At 33.6% G+C, this 21991-nt stretch overlaps 1 protein-coding gene across 3 annotated transcripts in view; it reads left to right on the top strand.

Annotated features, from left to right (window-relative positions):
- Positions 1-21991, top strand: part of LOC145258222 (semaphorin-5A-like) — a 457393-nt gene that overhangs the window by 131771 nt on the left and 303631 nt on the right. For all 3 annotated transcript variants that reach the window (XM_080116169.1, XM_080116168.1, XM_080116172.1), the window contains exon 2: positions 17337-17421. The gene's annotated coding sequence lies outside the window, so the exon portion shown is untranslated. The remainder of the gene's footprint in view (positions 1-17336; positions 17422-21991) is intronic.

Consider the following 21991-nt stretch of genomic DNA (forward strand, 5'->3'; position numbering starts at 1 on the left):
TTTTTAATCTGTACTGTTATAGACGAGATCAAATCTGAAGAGCAAAAGTCTGAGAGACGACATTGTATGGTCATCCATGCCTCGTTCGTAGCATAAACTACTACGATACCAACTAACACATCAATTATTTTCCACTGCTTTTTTCTCGCGTGGTATAACTCTATGAAGCCGCCACTCGACGTTACATAGAACAATTTTGTTTCATGTGGCATGGTGCACAACAACTAGCCTCACCCTTCTGGACAAGTACAAATTGAATTTTAGTTCCATATATTCCACACTTTTTCAAGGTCAACATATTGAAGCATCGAAAATGTGTTCGGCCATTGTGTTTGTTTGGTGTCTATTTCGATTTGAACTTATGAAAATTTTAAGTAAAAAAAAAAATGAAAAAATTTTTAAAAAAATACCTATTATCATGTACGTACTGTTGAATGAAGATGATGTATTCTAAAAATCACGTAATTTGATCATATAGTGTATTTTCTAATTTAGGAAAATCAAATTTTATGACTTGTTTGAAACGAGAGAAACCAGTCGCCATATTTGATTGAATTCGAAATTAATCTCTGGTTAGCTCTCCATTAATAACCTCTTCGGAATAAACTACACCTCAATGTCTTCTAAAAATACTTAATTATTTCATTACTAAAAGTCATAATATTTGTTTTTCTTAAATAAAAAAAAAACTACTTGACTAATTTTTGTAATTTTTAAAATATACGATCTTTATTCCGAGACAAGTAAAGTTTTTCTTGATTTTTGTTTTTCCAAATTAGAATAAGTATTAATAAGCACATCTTGTTGTACAAGTATTTCCACAGAATCTACTCCGACGAATTTATTGCATTGGCATTTACCCAACCTTCCTTAATTCAAATTCAATAGCAAAATTTCACGCCTTCAATCTAACGGTACATATATGCTGATTTTTTGTTTTTTAATTTTTTGGATAGCAATATTATTTTCTCTTAATTATATAGTCTAAACCTACATCTTCTGGTAAAATAGTTAATCGATTTTTGAGAGGACTTAATATATGATTAAATTCGCCAATATATGGAGTATTCTTGTTGCATTTGGGCTGGTGGATCTTCTACCTCTCGCTTTTTGATAGGGTCCAAAAAAGTGTAGCCAACCTAATAGGTCCCGAGCCGTCAGCCAGATTTCAGCCTCTCTCCCATCGACGAAATGTTGCATCCCTTCTCCTGTTTTACAAGTATTTTAATGGTGAATGCTCCAAAGAACTACAAGTTCTTGTACCCCATCGGTGTAAATACACCCGCAAACCAGACAGGCAGCAAAATCCCACCTCTATAAGTAGATATCCCCAGATGTCAGAAAGGTTTCTACTCTAATAGTTTCTTCCTCAGAACTGCTAGACTTTAGAATTCCCTTCCCGGTTTCTGCTTCCCCGATTGTACTGACATACAGAAGTCCAAGTGTAATGTAAACGGGCGTCTTGCAGTTCAACTCCCTACATAGTATCCCTGAAATTATGGCCCGAAATATTAGCCCCCTACGGTATTTCTCTTTATAATAAGAATTTTGCATAAATACAATTCAAATATTTATGCATATTTTACGACTAGGCAACGCCGGACAGCTTCCTAATAAGTATAAATACACTCTGAGATATTTTGTTAAACAACTAATGAACCTTATTAGAACTAGAGCAAATTCTTGAAAGCAAACTAATAATCCTCGAAAGTGCTTCATTAACTTACAAATAAAATTTTCAACAAAAAACATGGGATTAAGTTTTTATCATTTTCAAGGTAGAAAAACTACCAAGTCATTCTTTTTCTCATCTGTCTCTCTCTAATATATATTGAAGTAAACTACCATTTCATATATATATACACACACACACTAGCAGTTCAGCCCAACTTTCCTCGGGACTTATGTACCGTTCATAACTTTATATGCAAATATATATATATATATATATACTAGCATGGGTGCCCGGCGTTGCCCGGGTGTTTGGAGGTGTATGCTGAGCAACAAAAAAGGTCAATTTTTTTTAACTTTGACCCCTATTATGACCCATTAAAATGTATTGTTTGGGGCTCAAATCGAGTTAAGTTAGATCCATGTCCAAGAAACCTTTATCTAAAATTTCAAGAGTTTAGACCTAAAATTGTCGGAGTTTGGTAGAATTCTCAATGGTGAAATTGTTGAACTTTGACTCCTTAACAGCCAAATTTCTGGCCGAAAACCGATCACATCGATTTTTCCAAATCTCAGTACACTTTATATCAAATTTTGAGTCTGTAGACTGAAAACTGACAGTTATTGCGTAGGGAAATGTACACACAGACACGTTCACTTATATATATAATGTTTGACTCCTGTCCAGGTGACTTACATCTTAAATTTCAAGTTTTTAGATCCAAAATTGGAGTTTGGTAGAGTCTGCAAAGGTCAACTCTTTCAACTTTAACATCTTAGAAACCAAATTATCGCCCAAAACCTGATTAAAAAGCTTGCTGAATACCTGAATACACTTTATGTAAAATTTTAAATGTTTAGATCCCAAATTTGCTGAATAGTTTGCTAAGACGACATAGGTAAATTCTTTTGAACTTTGACCCCTGGTAGCCAAATTTTCGGCCAGAAACCGATTAAAAAGTAAGTAAAATGTCAAATGTTTAGAAAAAATGGCGGGAAGTCAGATTTTTAAAAACCTTGACCTCTTAACATTTACTGTGTTGGGCTCGAATCAAATTAAAAATGTTGATCCATGTCTAAGGAACCTACATCTAAAATTTCAAGTGTTTAGACCCGAATTGGCGGATGAGTTTGATTGTTTTCAAAGGTCAAATAGTTGAACTTTGACCTCTTGACAGCCGAATTTCTGGCTGAAAACTGATTAAAAGATTTTCTCATATCTAAATACTCTTTATGTCAAATATCGAGTGTGTAGACTGAAAATTGGCACAATAATTTGGTAGGGAAATGTACACACACACACACACACACAATTACACTTTTATTCATATATAAATATCGTTCTTAATGCTATTATGGGGAACAGGAAAAACATAACTACGCATCTGATACTACTTTTAATTTCTAAAGTTACCCAAAATATTATGCTTAAGACACAATTAGTTTTTGTAGATCCAAAATGTTATTTAATATAAAAATATAAGTAATTGTTAAACTAACGCATTTCTTACAGCCTTTTCTCCCTTTTCTATCGCGACATAGCGTCGCAATACTGAAATCCGATGACATTTCATTATAGTAATAACATGTGTTCTTGGTGTGACAAACGGGGAGCATGCTCAAGGATCGGTTTCGAAGTATGCTATGTCTTTCCAGACCTTACAAGAATGTAGTCGCACTGCTCATACTCGTGTACGATTCGAAGTGTGAGACTATTTCCACTTCAACTTCTACTCTGACAAGTTCATTTTTGTAACTTCTGTGCTATATAGTTTTCCAAATCGACGAATCTAATAATTGATCTTGATTTCAGCTCTATTAAATATGTGACCTCTTAAATGTAACAGGCTATTTCCCGAATTGTCAAGTCTTCTTCTTTTTCCATGAACAAAGTTTCTTTCTTAGAACTGCACGCTTGTTGAACTCTCTTCCGTTAAACTGCATTCCAACTGAATGCAATCTGATTGTCTTCAAGTCCAATGTAGACAAGTTTTTGATGAGCCATTCTCTTAAGTAATAAGGATTACTACGATATTGTCTCATTGTCCACGTACACTCAGTATCCCTTATTCTCGAGTGCCCTCCTGGTATCGTAATCTTGTTGCACCCACATTTCAACATCATTAGCATTAAGTGCTTTAAGAACAGCGTGGTTGGTCGGTAACCGTTTGCTTTCAAGAATTTTTTCTAGACCAGATGTATTCTCTGATTTTAGAGTTGCAAGCCATTGTGATGGGTTGTTTTACACTATTTTAAATATAGCAATATGAAAAAAAAAATTACAGTTAGTGTAAATTAATTATCAATCGCTAATCTACATTAATTACATAGTTACTAATATTAACATTTCTGTGCAATATCTGACTAAACCATGTAAACAGTTTTAATGCAACTCCGCATCAAATATGCTAATACAATTTCGATGACGAGACAGTTCAAGTTTACAGAAAGTGCAGGTGTAGAAGTCCAAATTAGAGGAATTCCAACTTTAGAGGAAGTTCAAATTAAAGGAGTTTTCCTGTAGTTTCTTTTTAAAATTAAAACAAAATGTGCAAAAAAATTGATATCTGTTGCTTTACAATTTATAGAAAAATATTTAAAAAAAAAAAACCCGATGTGTGTTGAATTTTCATTGAAAAAAAAACTAATTTATTTTAAATCAATTATTGTTTTGCTTTAAAAAGTTACAAAGATTTGCTAAAAGTTTTTTTCTTAATTTATCTTTTTATTTTTATTCATTTTATTTGTGTCCTTAAAATGTTCAACTACTGTGGAATTTTCACCGGTTCTGCTAGTTTTTATGAATAGTATTATGACATGTGTTTTTCGGAATTGTTTGCTCCATCTCTTACTTCCTTCATTCCAGCTCGTTTAAATCGTTATTCTTCAGAAATTCATTGTTCTGATACTGCGTTGTATTATAGATTTGTATTTCAGAAACTTTACAATAACTGTGGAACTCTTTTTGCTGACTGTTTTTCTCCTTAGTCGTGAAAATATTAAGGTCAACAAGCATCTCCTGTATTTGCGATAATTATTTTTCGTTTATTGTAGCGACTTGCATCAAGTGGTTTTATGCCTTGTTTGGAATAATTCCCAAAATGGATATGGCGTAAGAATGTTAGATACCCCATTTATATCCTTATAAAACATGACGCTCTACGAAATCGCCGTATTTTGGCCAGTCAATAAAAATAAAAATATAAGATAAACTGTCGAAAGCGTTTTTTTTTTTTTTTTTCTTTTTCACCCTTGCCCGCTGGTCTGTTCGCACTTTTCTCAATAACTACGCCTTGGAATTTTAAAATTTTTTGACAAACATTAAACATAATATGAATAAAATAGTAACAGAACCGATTTTTCAGGAAAACTCCGGTTGGCCCCCGGCCTCTGTTAGGGCTAATAAAAACTTTCTTTTTTAGGACTATTTTAACATATTTGTCCAAAATGTTTCTGTGAATGTCTATTTAACAGTTTTGTATTGTGCTGAACTAAAATTTAAATATGGGGTCTGTTGGGGCTAAATGAGGGGGGGGGGCAAATGATGGACTTTCTTTTTTTACATGGTGCACAACTCAAATTTATATATGTTAAGGCCTAAAACTGCACCGTTTGTTCATTTTCACTAGGATTTGACGTCTCCTGGAGACTTTTGAGGCTAAATGAGGGGGGGGGGGACAAATTCTGAAATTAGTCACTTTTTTATGCCTCGTTCAGTGTGCACTCACGGGGGGGGGCATGCATGCATGCTTCACGTTTTTTTTAATTGCTCTGGTCCCACATTTCACTTAAAAGATGCTTAACAAATAGTATAATTTTCAAGTGAGGAAGTAAACATCGAATTACAAACGAAACATTTCTAAACTTTCGCTTGCAAATTCTACAGTATTTAACAGGGTATACTCGGCTTACTTTTTTTCGATATCACAATGTGTATAATAAATAGTGCTATGGCAACAATATTCTTACGATTGTTTTGACTCTAGTATATATATATATATATATATATATATATATATATATATATATATATATATATATAATATATATATACACACAAAACTGTTGGACAAAGTTAATCAACCGTGAACACATTTCTCTACAGAAAAGCATATAAGTTATCAACGGTTACACACACTCTAGTCAAAACGATGAAAAGAATATGCTGTTGTCCTAGCCCTTATAATAAAGAAATCGTGATTATATTATAACTAGGGCTCGGACAACAGCATATTCTTTTCATCGTTTTGACTCTCGAGTGTGTATTCTTTGATATCTTATACACCTTTATATAGAGCGATGTGGTTTACTGTGTCTGTGTTGGATATATACTAGAGAGTTAAAACAATGACGAAAATATTCTGTTGCCATAGCCTTAATTATAAAAGTCTAATGATAACTTCCGGTTTTGAAATTAGAAATCGACGACCAGTGTTTATCCAAAAAAAAAAAAAAAAAACAGATGCTTATTATATAGTAAAACGGATGTTATTTTAGGGCGGTGATTAATAATATACTTTTAACCTATAACTAACCGTTAGTGCGGTTGGCAAAGCAACTTCCGCTCCATTAAAACCCCCATTTAACTGAACGGAGAAAGACGAAGCTGTTTATGAATTCAAGTATGTTTTGTGAATAATTGACTCTCCCTGGACAGGTCGGCGATTTTAAGTCAGTCCTGCAGATTGCTACACAAACCTATTTACTTAATTTTTTCTCGTAATTTCAATATGCTACCCTCTGTATTAATTTTCTTACCTTTCTTTGCGTTCCTTCCAATCTCAATCCGATGCTACCAGCCAGATCTGACTTAGAAAATGCTGGCCTTGTATTCTAAAATACACAAAACATTGATGTTATTGTTGTTTTTATTTCTCTTTGCAAAACGCAATCACGCTATGCAAAGTCAAAATCAAAAGCCATTTTTCTACAAAATAATCGTAAATATAAACACTTGAAGATATAACGAACTTGAAGCCTACAAAACTAAACCTATTTCAATATTATAATCTAAATTTATCTACAAGTGCTCTTGTTTCTTCAGCCATGACCAGGTAAAAGTCGTAAGTAATTTATATACTTTGTATCGCCGACGAGTAGGATTAAGCCACCAATGTAATTCCACTAAATTTCTTGTATACCTAATGATTATATGTACCAGAGAAAATGGACTTGAACTCAACTCTTTCAACATGGAAGAATGACTCTTGCTTTATCTATCTATTAATATGACCTCGTCTGTTAGGTTTTGGTCTACAGACTTGAAACTTGATATTTAGGGAAATCAGACCATGGGACGGAATCAACACTGTGCTTAAACGGTAAAAATAGCTGCTAAGTGGTCAAAATTGAAAAAAAATTGGAACTTGGCAAGCTTAAGTCGACTAAATTTGCTTCACGGTGCATGCGCAAATATACATTTATACATTATTCTCGAATTATTTTTAGACTTTTGATATTCATCTGTTGGTGGCTCAGATGGTTATGAATAAGACTCAGATGATTATGAATAAGGCTTAGATGGTTATGAATGAGGCTTGAGAACTAAATGTTTTTGGGTTCGATTCTAGCTGAGGGAGCCGAAGTCATTTTTTTAAACTTTCGAAATCGCTATTTGTGGCTAAGATAAAATAATCAATAGAAAATTTGATTTCTAATAATAAATATAGAATATACATAAATTAAAATATATTCAAGCGAATTTTACGCGGCCTGCTTACATTTTGAAATTCACATTTGGAAATGTTTTTTATCATAAAACTCATAACGTACCATCACAAAACACTTTTTAGATATTACTGTTCAATAGCTACACATAATAGACAGAAACATATGAATCTATTTATCTCTAATAGAAGATACTTTTTGCAGCTTGATGTGAAATCTGGTAATTCTGTATTTCGCATCGATAACCATTAGGAGTAAAAGTATTCATTTGATCAAATAAGAAAGATGTGATATTTGATTTAAAATTCGTCGGGAGTGTTTTGGTGAACAAATTAAAATATCATATTTAAGCGTATTTTACGCGGCATGCTTGTATCGAATGAAAATTAAGAAATATTTTTATCCTAAAATTACTAACACAAACTATCCCAAAACAAAATATCTCAAAATATCCATTAGATATTAATTTTCAATGGTTATACATAATAGACGAAATTTATGGAACTTCGTGTCTCTCATGGAACATAATGATTCGCACTGAATTTGAATTCAGGTAATTCTGTATTTCGCATTAATAACCATTATAAGACCAATAACATATAACTTATCCATTTATTCTCTAAAACACTCCCCAACGGGGGGTTTAAATTAAAGATCACAATACCTTCATTTTTTAAACAAATTAAAATATCATATTCAGCCGTATTTTACGCGGTCTTCTTGCTTTGAAATAAAAATTGGCAAGTATTCTTTTATCATGAAACTACTAACACATACAATCTCAAAGCAATTACGTTGTGATGTTTACACATAACAAACGGAAATGTACGGACCTACCTATCCCCAATGAAACAGTGATTGCGGCTGAATTTGAATTAAGGTAATTCCGTATTTCGCATCGATAACCATTGGAAGTTTAATACTTTCTAATTTATTCAGTTGTTTAAATAATGAAGATATTGTGATATCTAATTTAAACGCCTTTCGGGGGTGCTTTGGTGAACAAATAGAAGATGAAATCAAATATTGAAATTGCTGTTTGGATATGTTTATGCTGACAGCAGATTTCCAATAAAATATAAGTTGACTTGTTGAATGTGATGCAGCCAATGAGTGTTTTGACTATGTGCATTACGTCATAATATTTGCAACCAATGCGTATCTAGAGAATCCCCAGCATTTACGGAGTTTGTTCCGAGTATTCACGACGAATCTGGAGCCAGTTCCGGAAATATACGAAATAATTTACAATTTGAATACTGCGAAAACTAAAAAAAGAAAACGCTAATGATTAAGTTAGAGGCTAGGGTAAACAAGACAAAACAAATAAAAAAAAAAAAAACTAGCTCCTCAAAATTTAAAGTTTAAAATCCATTTCTTAAATCTAAACAAAGGGAGTTAACTCGGGATTCAATGTTTACGTACTGAAATCTTTATATATATTTCTGAATGTTTGAGACGAGAACTGATTATTCATATTACGTAGATTCTTCGAATACTCAGCTCATCTACAGTGTGAATTTATACAACGTTCCGCGCGATATAAACTCCGGCCTTCTTCGGGTGTATCTTATCGAACTCGAGAATCCTTCTCTTGAATACTGGAATTTGCATGGAACGAGAGCATTCTAGGCCGGTGATTAAATAAAGGATTCCGTTCGAAATTTCGTGCAGGTAATATGTGTATCTCATATATAATATACATCTATGTATGTTCTTGACAAAAGCCTGTAATTATTCTCACATGCATGGCAGGAAATAAACTAACAATGTGGTCAAGTATTTATCACACAGTAATGCAGCTGCTGGCAAGACATAATACACTTCTATTTATTTAATTTCTTTTTAAATTTTACCATCTAATTCATCACGAGAAGTCTTCAGTTTCTCTTCAATGAACAATTAAATACGGCCGTTTACAGTGAATAGTGTTTCTTTTTTAACTAACCTGCTGGAAGGTAAGTGTAGTTCCTGTTCTGATTTTACGCTTAATCTTTATTCCAACGACATCTCTGTTTAAACATGACAGACAGATCGACGAATCGTCTTGCACAAACGTTTTGATGTATCTAACATACGAATATAAATAAAATACTATTGTAAACTTAAGCGTGGCCACAGTTTCTCATATAAATATCTAATTTCGCTCAAACTTAGATGCGCCTGTACAAGTGAAGCAAATAACCGTTATCAAACGATTTAAAAATAATTTTAAGTCCGAAATTTGTGACCGCATGAAAAAAAACAATCCATCTCTGACGAGATTTGAAAATGTGTTTTTACTTAACATATAATGTTAAGTAGAAGCAACAACACATCTTCAAATAGCAAAAACAGACAGTTACAAAAGTTTAAAATTCTACAGGTCGATAAAAAAATGAGTAAATTTTCAATCATTGGTGACAATTATTTGCTGTATATTTACATTTACTCTCTCCTTTTTTATGAACTATCCTACACTTTTGTTCAGACTTGAGCGAGACATATTATCAACTTTAAACACGGTACACCAGCGTACATTCTTTTACAAGGCAGTCACTCGAGAGTAATGGTTAATGAATGCAAGGTGGTAGTCTAGTAATTGTTAATAGTGTAGATTGGGTAGAATTTGGATTATTTAAGGGAATGGCTAAGCAAGAATTTGTTTACATTAAACTTAAAGGCTTCCATATTTTAATCGGCTGTGAAGCATTGCCAATGGAACCGTGTTCCGCATACAGGCAGTTTTATATATTAAAAAAGCTTTGTTCATGGAATCTGCGTTTAGAATTAGGCGCAGATAGTGGGGAAAATTGTTAATAGTGGTTGTAGCTGGACGAGTGTTTTTGGACTCTCGATTATTTTCTTATACGAGAAGTTCATCACTTATAAAGGTCCGACTGCCATTCGAGGTTAAGTGTTAATGAGTGTCACGTTGTCGTTAAGAGAAAACATGACGTTCGGTAATGGAAGTTTGGTAGAAATTGTGTTACATGATAAGGGCTGTCCCCTTTTCATGTAAGTATAAAAATGGAGAATTTAGTTTAAAATGAAAATGAAATAGCAATAGACAAATTCGAACCTCGTAATCTGGGTTTAGAAATAGATTACGTGTGAGAATGTAAAAATGTAAAACAAACTTGTTTAGCATATAGATAAAATATTTCAAGGAAAGAATGTGAGCTGTCAAGTTTATTATGAAATTTTAAATTGAAAGAATGCAGCTTATAAGATAATGCGTTTAACATATTGGATAAATAGGTTACTGAGAAATAGGAAAAGTTTTGGACACGTATGTCCAGGACACGTGAAAGAAGAACACGTTTTAACATGTGTATGACGTCACGGAAAATAGAAAGTTCTAGGAATAGAGAAAAACTTTAGTTAGAGTCAGTGAGAAAACTCGGAGAGGGACAGTCCGACGTCTAGAAGCGAGACGTCACTTCAAGAAAAAAAAATGTGAGACTTTGAATTCTTGATGATGGAATCACGGCCGTGTGAAGAATAAACCATCAAGTGTTTTTTTGTAAAGCTCGTCTTGTGTCTTATGTTTCTTATACAAAGGTAAAGTCCAATTGTATTATATATTTGTGTTATATGTTTTTACATACACGTCTCAACATCATCATGTCTGAACTGTCTGAACACTATGTCCTCACTCAAAGAGCTTTCTTCTTCTTCTTCTTCTTCTTCTTCTTCTTCCATTCAACACAATTAAGGAATGAACATTTAATATATAAGAATCTCTCCTGACATGAACAATATCTCTCTAAGTCTCTCTTACAACACAATATCTCTCTGAGTCTTTCAACATCCCTCACTGTAATAAGACTCCTTCTAAGCATCTCTCTCTAAGACTCATCTTTTAATAAAACTCTCTCAATGAAACCCCCTCTACATAACAATTGATTATTTACAAGGGACAGTCAATAAGAACTTGCTTACATTTTATCTGAAAGCGACCCTATTATAGTCAGCTTGGAACCAGATCCGCGGTACTGTTTTCCACAGGCTGCCAGATCTAGAAAAGAAACATTGTTCATGTAATTTTTGTTTAATTTTAGGCATAGAGTAGACAATGGTTGTAGTTGAATTAGTGTTGGGTGTTAGTGTTTTGCGGGAGCATAGATTGTAGCTCGGTCGAATACTAGTCATGAAAAAAAAACGATAGATTAGACTCCCACCGAATTTTCTATAAGAAAGAAGAGTATAGTTAAGAAAGAAAAAAGAAGCGAAAAATAAGTATAAAGCTGTTATTAAACGATTAAAGCTAATTTCAAGTCTGGAATTAGTCAGCAAATCATAAAAATAGATATCAATCTTTAATGAAATCTCTTTAAAAAAAAGTTTAAGCAGCAAAACTAAATTTCCAAAGTTTAAAACTATACAGGTCGATAGAAAATATTATTTTCTATCATTTAAGTTTAGTTGTATATTTATTTTCCTCACACTTCTTCAATAAGCTATCCTACACCTTTGTAAAAACACTTCAAATTGTATTTTGAAACAAATGTTGGCGAACCTTGGTTTTTACAAAAAAAAAAAAAATCATCGTGTATCTAGGTCCGAAGTATATTCGAGGATAAGGGTTAACGCGTGTCATGTAGTCTCAACAGGACCAAGTTTAATTTGAAATCGACCATTTTATATTCAACTAGGAAGCATCCCACAAGAGGATAGTTGTAGGAAACAAACGTGCTCATATGATTTTCGTTTAGTTTTAGGGGAACTTGCCGACAGTGGTTGTAGCGAGAGGAAACGTTTTACAGTAGGAGCATAAATTGAAGCTCAGTCGAGACCCGGCAACAAAAATATCTATAATGACAGACTCGCAAAGAAAGAGGTAGTAAGGAGGATAACACAAATGTCGCCTAGTAGATTTCGAAGTTGTATACTTCAAAAAAAAAAAAAAAGAAAAAAAGAGGGGGAAAATTTTCCACGTAACTGTTATTAAACGAAAAATCAAAATGATTTTAAAGCTTTAAATTACTGATCAAATGATAAAAATAAACTCCCAACTTCTGGAGAAATCGGCTAAATAAAAAACAGCTATAAAAGTTTGTTAAAGAACAAAATTTTCAAATAGTTTCAAAAGTTTCAAAAGTATACAGATCGATAGAAAATAAAATTATACACCATTTAAGTAAGTTCTTCGTTGTATACGTTTAAACTTTTTGCCATGAACTATCATACACCTTTCACTAAACTCGAGCGCGTCACCTCATGAGAATGTAATTTGAAACTTGGAACATAATACACCAGCGTACACATTGGCCGACGGATTATTTCTTATAGATCAGTGAACGCGCCTACGAAATAAACGAATAACTAGTATGTAGATGTGTATCGAAGTTGTAATAAATCAAGTCTGTGAAAGGGATATCTTGCTAATTTCGCTTAAGTCAATCAAAATACAATTGCCGAGCGAAAAGAAATGAAATGTCAGCAGGATTCTTATCTATTACATATTCGCGTCTATGTCTTAGCGCTGTTCGGCAACAAAGGTTTCTCTCCTTGGCATTCCATAGCTTGAAAGAAGCCATATGTGGTATATCGGTTATGATACAAAACAATGGATATAGAACTGCTTTCAGTCTCAAGAAACAATGGCTATAGGCCTGCTTTCAGTCTCAAGAAACAATGGCTATAGGCCTGCTTTCAGTCTCAAGAAACAATGGACGTACACGGTAAGGCAGACTGTGCAGAGAATGTATAGTAACCAAGGATTGAGCAAGCATACATTTCACGTCTACTGAAGCGATATTGGCAATGACACGTCCAGATAAGGAGAAAAAAAGAACGACTGCAGAGTTTCCCTTCTCCTAGCTTACGTGTACAAACAATATTTGAGAAGGTACATTACACTATTCAATATATAAGTAAAGGAATAATATGTAAATTCATACTTTTCCTAATGGTGTTAGTGAAAGAAATACAGTATCCACAAACTTGCTATATTAAGTCCACAATCTGAAAATGTAACACATGAACATTACAAATATCATTTTCTGTTTGAACTGAAAACACAAAGTCCCATTATATAGCTAAATAGTGCCAACATAGACCTACTAATACTTCTAAATCTTAAATCGCGTTTTTCTTTTCAAGGAGATGAGAAATCATATTTGTCAAAAAATTATCTATATATTAATAGGATAGCGTGTGTGTTGTTTTCTGTCACGCTTAAATCCGGGTTGTTTAATTGTTCTATATAGTTATATACTGTGCGTGCTAAATCAAGACTTCAAGACAAGGCGTTGATGGCAATAAAGTGTATTTCATTTTACGTTACAATTGTTTCAATGTCTAGTTCGACAATTTAAAGCATTATATCGTTTGACAATTTTCCAAAACCAGCATTTCTTCAGACTTTATGAATAAACACACTTTAGGCAATACACCATTTTTTAATGGAAAGAAAAAAAGGCGGGGGAGCGGGGATATCCCTAACGGGAAAAGCATGCGAGAAACATTTACCTTGGTTTTGGTTACACAGTATATTAATGCTCAATTATGAAATGTGATAATTTTGTAGCTTAATCCTTAAGTCAACCATTTTTGGCTTAAAACCTATTGGTATATGAAAATTTACTGAATTACACGAAATCGGTATATTACATATAAATCTATAACTTATATGTATATATAACTTATATATATATATATATGTAATATATGTTATATATATATATACCTTATATATATATATATGACTTATATATTATATATATATATAACTTATATATATATAACCTCAGTGTGTATATATATATATATATATATTCATAATTGTTTTTCGCTCTCGATTCAAGCTAATGTTCCCAGGCTATATAGATATCTTTTTTTTTTTTTTTTTGTGAATACTCGGAACAAACCCCGTAAACGCTGGGATTCTCTAGATACACATTGATTGCAAATATGATGGCGTACTTCACGTAATCAAAACACTCAAACTTAAAAGTAGCCCAATGGATCTAATCTTTCTCTGATCAATTAAACTTGGAACAATTTTACGATAAAATGACGCCACAAGACCAAATGCAATTTGTTCCAACAAGATGGCGCTACATGTCTCGCAGATCTGTCACGAGTGCATGACATGTTTACAAAGAGAGAACAATAAGCAAAGGGTTATGGCCACTACGTTCTCTGGACTTGTCCTCATGTGATTCGTGCCCAGAAATGCATAGATTTAAACGGGAAAAACTTCCAGCATCTTCTATATAACACTACTGGTAATTTAAAAATAATGTTTCTCCTCTCTACTTCATTTGCTGAGATACTTTTAAGCGGACCAGCCTGTATATGTGCTAATTTTTCCGTTAGCCTAATAGAACTTGACGATATATTTTGTACGTGGGATATGCTAATAAGGCATTACGGTCCATGAAAATAGATTTGTAGGACTAAATTAAGCGACGGATTGCAACGTAACTACTTCCAGTAGAAGTAGTCTTTTCGTTTATTTATTTATTTTTTGTGTGTATATCTAAGCATTAACGATAGTCTCTTCTAAATGTTAAACACACACATAGTGGACTTCGTATATAGTAGTTTTGACCGAAACAAGTGTTTGCTCTGAGTATAAATAAAATTATTTTTGATTAACGTAATAAATCTTTGTTCCCTGTAAGGAAAATGCGGTTATAAATAATATGCCCGCAAATATTACACACACACACACATATATATATATATATATATATATATATATATATATATATATCATTGAAAAATGCGAGCATGCAAAGTAATATGGTTAAGCTTAAACATGGAAAAATAAAGGACTAGTTGTTAAAACTGGAAAAGAAAAGGACAAGATATTCTAGTTAAAAATATAATAAATTTATAACTTAAAATATTGCAGCATTAAGAATTGATTATATAAATGTTATAAATTGAAATAAATTGAATTTAAAAAATTCTTAATGGTGCAATATTTTAAGTTATGAATTTATTGTATTTTTTCTAGAATATATTGTCCTTTTCTTTTCCAGTTTTAACAACTAGTCTTTTACTTTTCCATGTTTAAGCTTAACCATATTACTTTTCATGCTCGCATTTTTCTATAATCCATAATTTATGCTGGTTTCCAATAAATTCACTTGTACTGTGTCTAATTTCGGTCTTATTTTTATTTTTTTTTTGCCTCCATAAACATAACATACACATATATAATAACGATGTACGGCACTCGTCTGCTTTTAATAAATACCCCCAATTATCTCCTTTTCATGCTTTGTTTTCTGTCCGTTTCACGAAGTTACTTCTCTTTTCGCGACAGTAGTCGCTAAAGCGATGATGTTGCTATGGAAACCAGTCATAGAAAGCGTCGCTCACGGGCTTACATATTTTTACGATTTTGCACACCAGAAAATTCATAACTTTTGTTTTACTGAACGAAAATGTGAATTTTTTATTCACAATATAGCTGGGAAGATGATCTATAAAGTAATACTTGTTTGAAATTTCGTGGAAAAATGAGTGAGCAGTGGAGAAAGCAGTTCTAAATGACTAAAACTGCCGCTTGAAAACATATTCAAACTGTGTTTGAATGATATAAAGTTAAAGAATAATAAGTTTAAAAAACATCAAATTCATCTTGTTTTAAAAGCTCAACACTCTTAAGATTAGCAATTAAGTATATTAAATAAAATGTGATTAATAAAAGTTACATATAACTTTATAATATAATCAGATCAAGACATATAAAAGACGATAAAATGGTGGGAAATGCCTCCTAATGCCATAAAATTTCGAATATAAATGAATCTTGCCCGAAAATAAAATATCGATTAGACGCTGGCTTTTATTCCTCATTTTCATTCAATACACACACACACACACATTTAAACAATATTAATAATAACAATAAGCTTTGCGTTAATTATATCCTTATTTTATGTTTTCGGTATTATTTGATAATGTTTTTCATGAATGCTACAAACGTTTTTGATTCTACGTCGAATGATCTTTGAGTTAAAGGTAAGTAAACGCATCGGCTTATATATATAGACACAATCGTAGCTGTACATTAGTTTCAGTTTTTTATTGTTAGGTCCGGTTTCATTAAAATACTAGAAATGCAGTAATTACGGTTCTAAAGCTACCGAATGAAACAGATTATTTAGTCGATTTTTTCATATTGTCTTTTTGTGATATTCACACTAGGAAAACATTTTCTGAAGAATCGATTGCATCTGGTATATTCAGCACTTCGGACTGAGTTTCGAGAAAATACATTTTATTTTTTAATAAACCGACATCCATATATTCAGGTGCCAAAAGAGATTAATGTCCGTTGAGTGATGCCACCTAACTGATGAGACTATCATCAAAGTGACTTCGCATTAAAATAAATTTTATTAAGCATTTCTGACTACAACTCAGGCGACAACTGAAACACAAATTGGAATTTATTTGTAGCAAATATAATCGGATTGCAGAAACTATTGTGGATTTTATTATATATATATATATATATATATATATATATATATATTGTACGCTGTATCAGACATAAAAAAAACATTGATTTACTATCGACCTGCATGGTTGAGATTTTCTGCAATTGTTAACTTGTTTTTGGTTTCAAATGTTTTTCTTTTAGTTAATGTTTAAAAGATAAAGAAACTACTACTACTAATAATAATAATACTCTTCGGCGATTCAAAGTTAAAATCGTCACCAGACTTCAGGTTAATATTCCTTAGCCTATTCTAAAATCTTTTCAGCACCAAAATTGCCAATATCCACTTCCCACAATGGAATTGGCGCCACTTTTAAAGAGCAAATTCGGCCAAGAGAAAACAACAAACAAATACTGAAATTGAAAAAAAAAACCCAATAAAACTCCAACAAAAAAATCATAAGTTTCAAACTATGCAGGACGATAAAAAAAAATCCTATTTAATGCTGTGCATTTTGTTTTTGATTTCTCGACTGTTAACATTCTTTGTCAGTTTCTTTTTAATATCAATGAAATTTTTTTTTTAATTTCTGTCCTTTTTCTTCTGCAGTTATTTGGATTTTACAATGAATCCATGAACAAACTGGAAATTTACATTTTGAATAAAGTCTACCACGTGTCATCGCGTCGAAGGGGTGAGTCTTTTATTATTTTCTTTAGATTTCTTTGGTCACATATGTTTTATTGTTCTTTCTTTGTGGGTTTCCTCAATGTACAAATTTCATGTGACAACACGCGCATACACACACGTGACGTAATGGCATTGCGTTAATTGGCAACGGTCTTGAAACTCGTACTCCTTGAATGACTAGAGTTTAGCTGTGGTTGTTGGCTCTCTCACTCACACTCGTAACGAAATGCTGATGGTAAACAATATTCAGTCTTAAAGTTTGGATCCGGCCTTCTTGGTTAAGATTTGCATTAACCTAATGCATTTCTGTTTCCAACCGGTCATTTTTTTTGATAAGATTAAAAAAGATAAAGCACTCTCTCTCACCCACACACGAATATTGAGCCATGCGCAATAAGCCGAATCGTCATTTATTATTCAGTAGAATGGGAGGCCGTAGGAAGTATATCCTCCAAGATTAGAAATTCAAACGGCCGTTTACTTCCAAATAAGTTCAGCAGTAAAATATCTAATCCACCGATATGGTAGCTTTCTTCTTGCCAGACGATAGATACCTACTGTAAAGATGTCTGCGCGCGAAAGTTTTTTTTGCGGCAAGAGTTGTGAAATCTACCACGCCTTTCCTGAGTCGGCGTTGTAAAATACCAATGACAAGCGGAGGTTCAAGACAACTGGAAACAATGCCGAGGTAAGCAGAGAGCACATACAGCGCCCAGAATTCCTCAAATGGTTAGACATCTGGTACTAGTCAGGCTTTACGTCGCTTTGGCCTTCGGGTCCAGATCAAAGTGTAGTATCTGTTCCGGCAGATACTGCACTTAAGATAATTTGTACCAGTCAATGGAGGGGAAACCCTCTATACTGGGACAATTATTATTTTTGGTAACCAGAGTGACCCCTTTTAGGGGAGCTGGTTTTTACCTCACATTAAAAACGGCCTTGTGCCTAATTTGCTCAGTGGGGGAGCAAATAAATACCATCTGTTCCGGCAGATGCTGCACTTAAGATAATTTGTACCAGTCAATGGAGGGGAAACCCTCTATACTGGGACAATTATTATTTTTGGTAACCAGAGTGTCCCCTTTTTGCCTACTTTTAGGGGAGCTGGTTTTTACCTCACATTAAAAACGGCCTTGTGCCTAATTTGCTCAGTGGGGGAGCAAATAAATACCATCTGTTCCGGCAGATACTGCAAGCTATGACTAGCTATGACTAGCAAAGACCAGATGTGGGGGCAACCCCACATGCCTGACCATTAACCAGCTCCCATTTCTCACCTCTCGGGAGCTGGTCCCCTTTTTCCCTTCTCCCTCCCTTCACTCCTCACATTAAAAATCGGCCTTGTGCCTAATTTGCTCGGTGGGGGAGCAAATAAATACCATCTGTTTCGGTAGATACTGCAAACAAAGACCTTATGTGGGGGCAACCCCACATATAAGACCTTGGTCAATGTAGGGGCAACCCTTCATACCAATTGTCACTATCCAGCTCCCCTACTCCCCGGGGAGTTGGTCCCCATTTCCCCTTCACTCCTCACATTAAAAATCGGCCTTGTGCCTAATTTGCTCGGTGGGGGAGCAAATAAATACCTCAAAGTGTAGTATCCGTTCTTCAGATGCTGCACTTCCAGTTCCTGTTCTCTGTCAGTGGAAGAGAAATCTTTCACGACTGAGACAATTTAAATTTTTGTTCCTTTTTTTTCCACCTTAAAAAATGACCCTGGTGTCTTACTCTGCCCAGTGGGGAGACATTGTAAATAGGAACTTTATTGATCTGAGGAAAACCGGTGTGTCAACGTGATTATGTCGTAATACATACATATACATACATATATAGACATGTGTATGAGAGTGAGGGAGAGAGAGAGGCGTATTTTGTTAAATAGACTCATGAGTTCAATTTTTCAACCAACACATCGACCTTGAGTCTCGTACTCCATATCTTCAGTTACCACGGGTAAGTGTATTAAGATGCTGCACATGAGATGCAGTATTTATCGCCGGTGGGCCTTCTGAAGGCGACGACCTGATAGATGAAGACTCGGCTGATTTCTTCTTGTGTATTCATGTTGTCCTTAGATAAACACCTATTTTGCCTAACGAACTGTACCCTAAAACTGAAACCATTAAATGACATCCACAACAAGTATACAATCAAACAAGGCACCCACCAAAGCAAAATCAATGTTCCGCCTCCCTTAACTTTCGGTTTCATAAATAACCGAGGGCTTAAAACTAGTCTAGACTATGTAAACTCATTTTTTCCTAGAAAACTCTCTGAAAATTTTTGTTCTAGGTTAAAACTAACTTACACCTCCATCCCATCTAATCGCTTTAATATGATTGGATATCTCCTACTTTTTCGTAAAAATAATTATCGGGACTCCGACAGACATATGTAAACACTTATCTCTATATTCCAAACCTTGTGCCTGTCACTATAAAGCATAATTGAGAATCTGATGATCACACATTCATGTGCTTTCAAGTAACATTAAACATCGGTAGGTATTTTTCTTTCCTATACAGTTCTCCTTCAACAAGGGACTATACCCTGTTCGGCCACACCTCTAAGAGAATGGACGCAGCACTCTCTTTAGATACACGCGCCTAAACACATATATTCCGTGATTTTAATATCCACTACTGTGATTTGTTCCTAAAGAAATACGGATGCAAATGATAGCAGCATTTATAGTTTTTCTGTATCTCATCACCTATCATAAACTGTTAGTTTTCCGAACCTCGCTCACAAACTGAGAGGATAAGCAGGTCTTACTCTTCGATATAGTCTTAATTATTTTATTGGAAGCGTGTGCGATGGATGCTTTTACCCCATTCGAACATGCTGATTATCTTATATTGGCAAATATCATCCTTCACTGCAGACACCCATCTGAAGAGTACTTGCTCCAACTGACGAGATACATGAAAAAGACTGATTATGAATCTATCAGTAATCATATAAGAAGATTTAGATGGAGTAAAATATATTTTTTCTTTTCGCTTAATACTGATCGTATGGATTAAAAAAAGGCTCGTAAACACGTTTCCAATCACCTAAATGATTCCCTCTAACCTTATCCATCTAATTACAAATTGTGCCCGAGTTAATATTTACAAACACACACACATACGTCTACTGTGTTATTTATATAGATAAAGGATCTGTGCAATGGTATTTTAAGAGTTGGAGAAAACATTTGAACGCAGAAATAACTACAATACTACAATAATAAATAAAATTGTGAAGCTTTCTTGCCAGAAAATATGGGAGATAATCATAGAGCACCTTTTACCGTAGACTAAGGCCTCCTTAAATTAAAATCACCCCTCTTAATACAAAGGTAGTTTAAAAAGAAAAACCTTGTATTTTTAGCTCTGACCTAGAAAGACGAAAAATGGCTGTGCCTGGACGCCTGGAGCGCACTTTGAAATACGACTGTAATTTCAAAAGTAAAACCTCATATAAACTCGAAAAGTTGAAGAGCTCCGGAGACAGGCATGATACCATTAAAACGAGTGAGTGTTTGTGCTACAAGATGTATTTTTCTACATCGTGACCACCATTTCTAATTTTCTAATTTTGCCATAAATATACTGATACATTTTTGCTATTGATGTACGTTAATGACAGGAGTTGTTTTCCAAGGGTCTCACATCGTCAATATCGGCAAGAGAGTGATGAATGTTTTTGATCATGAATGCATTAAGTCATTATAACAATGCAATTTGCACTTATATCTGATCTATCCGGGCGGAATACAAAAGTAGGTGCATTACTTTTGGAAAACCCCTCGTAATTAATTCCTTTACTGTAACCATCTGTTGGTTTATCCCGCCTCCCTTCACATAAATTCTTGAAAACACCTGCATCATCAAATATTTATTCACAAAACAGTCACGTAGGATCCGTTTACTTTATGTAGCTAAATATTTTAGCAAATGCGTTGACAGAAATGGGGTCATCTGACATATATTAGTTCATAAGCCCCCCATACACACACGGAGAGATATATATTTATATATATATATATATATATAACTTGTCGCTGTCACTTGGCTTTTTCCAGCGCAATCTCATCATGAAATATGCTGTTCCAACTGCATAGAACGTGTCCACAAATCACACTACACTACAATAATTATCAAACAATTTCCTGCATTTTTTCCAGTAAAATATTAGGTAAAATGCAAACGCAGATACTCACATACACGCAATATGCGTATAGCTATCTTGTGTATGTATATATATATATATATATATATATATATATATATATATATAATATGTATACACTTTTGTGTGTGTATTATATATATATAATATATATATATATATACACTTTTGTGTGTGTATTATATATATATATATATTATATCACCTGTATGTTTGTATGTATGCCTAAAACTTTTGACAGAGGTGCCGGATGTTTACGAGATTTATATCGTTTTGAAGCTACATTCTTTGGACGACAAATATCGAAAACCGGCCAAAAATATTACTTCCTTCATCCTCGACGAGGCACTTTTCTACAAGGAGGGATTGCTTTTTTTTTTCGCCGATATTTTCGA

The sequence above is a fragment of the Euprymna scolopes genome, chromosome 33 (assembly GCF_053919585.1).
Source record: "Euprymna scolopes isolate OS-2025 chromosome 33, ASM5391958v1, whole genome shotgun sequence".
Classification (NCBI taxonomy): domain Eukaryota; kingdom Metazoa; phylum Mollusca; class Cephalopoda; order Sepiida; family Sepiolidae; genus Euprymna; species Euprymna scolopes.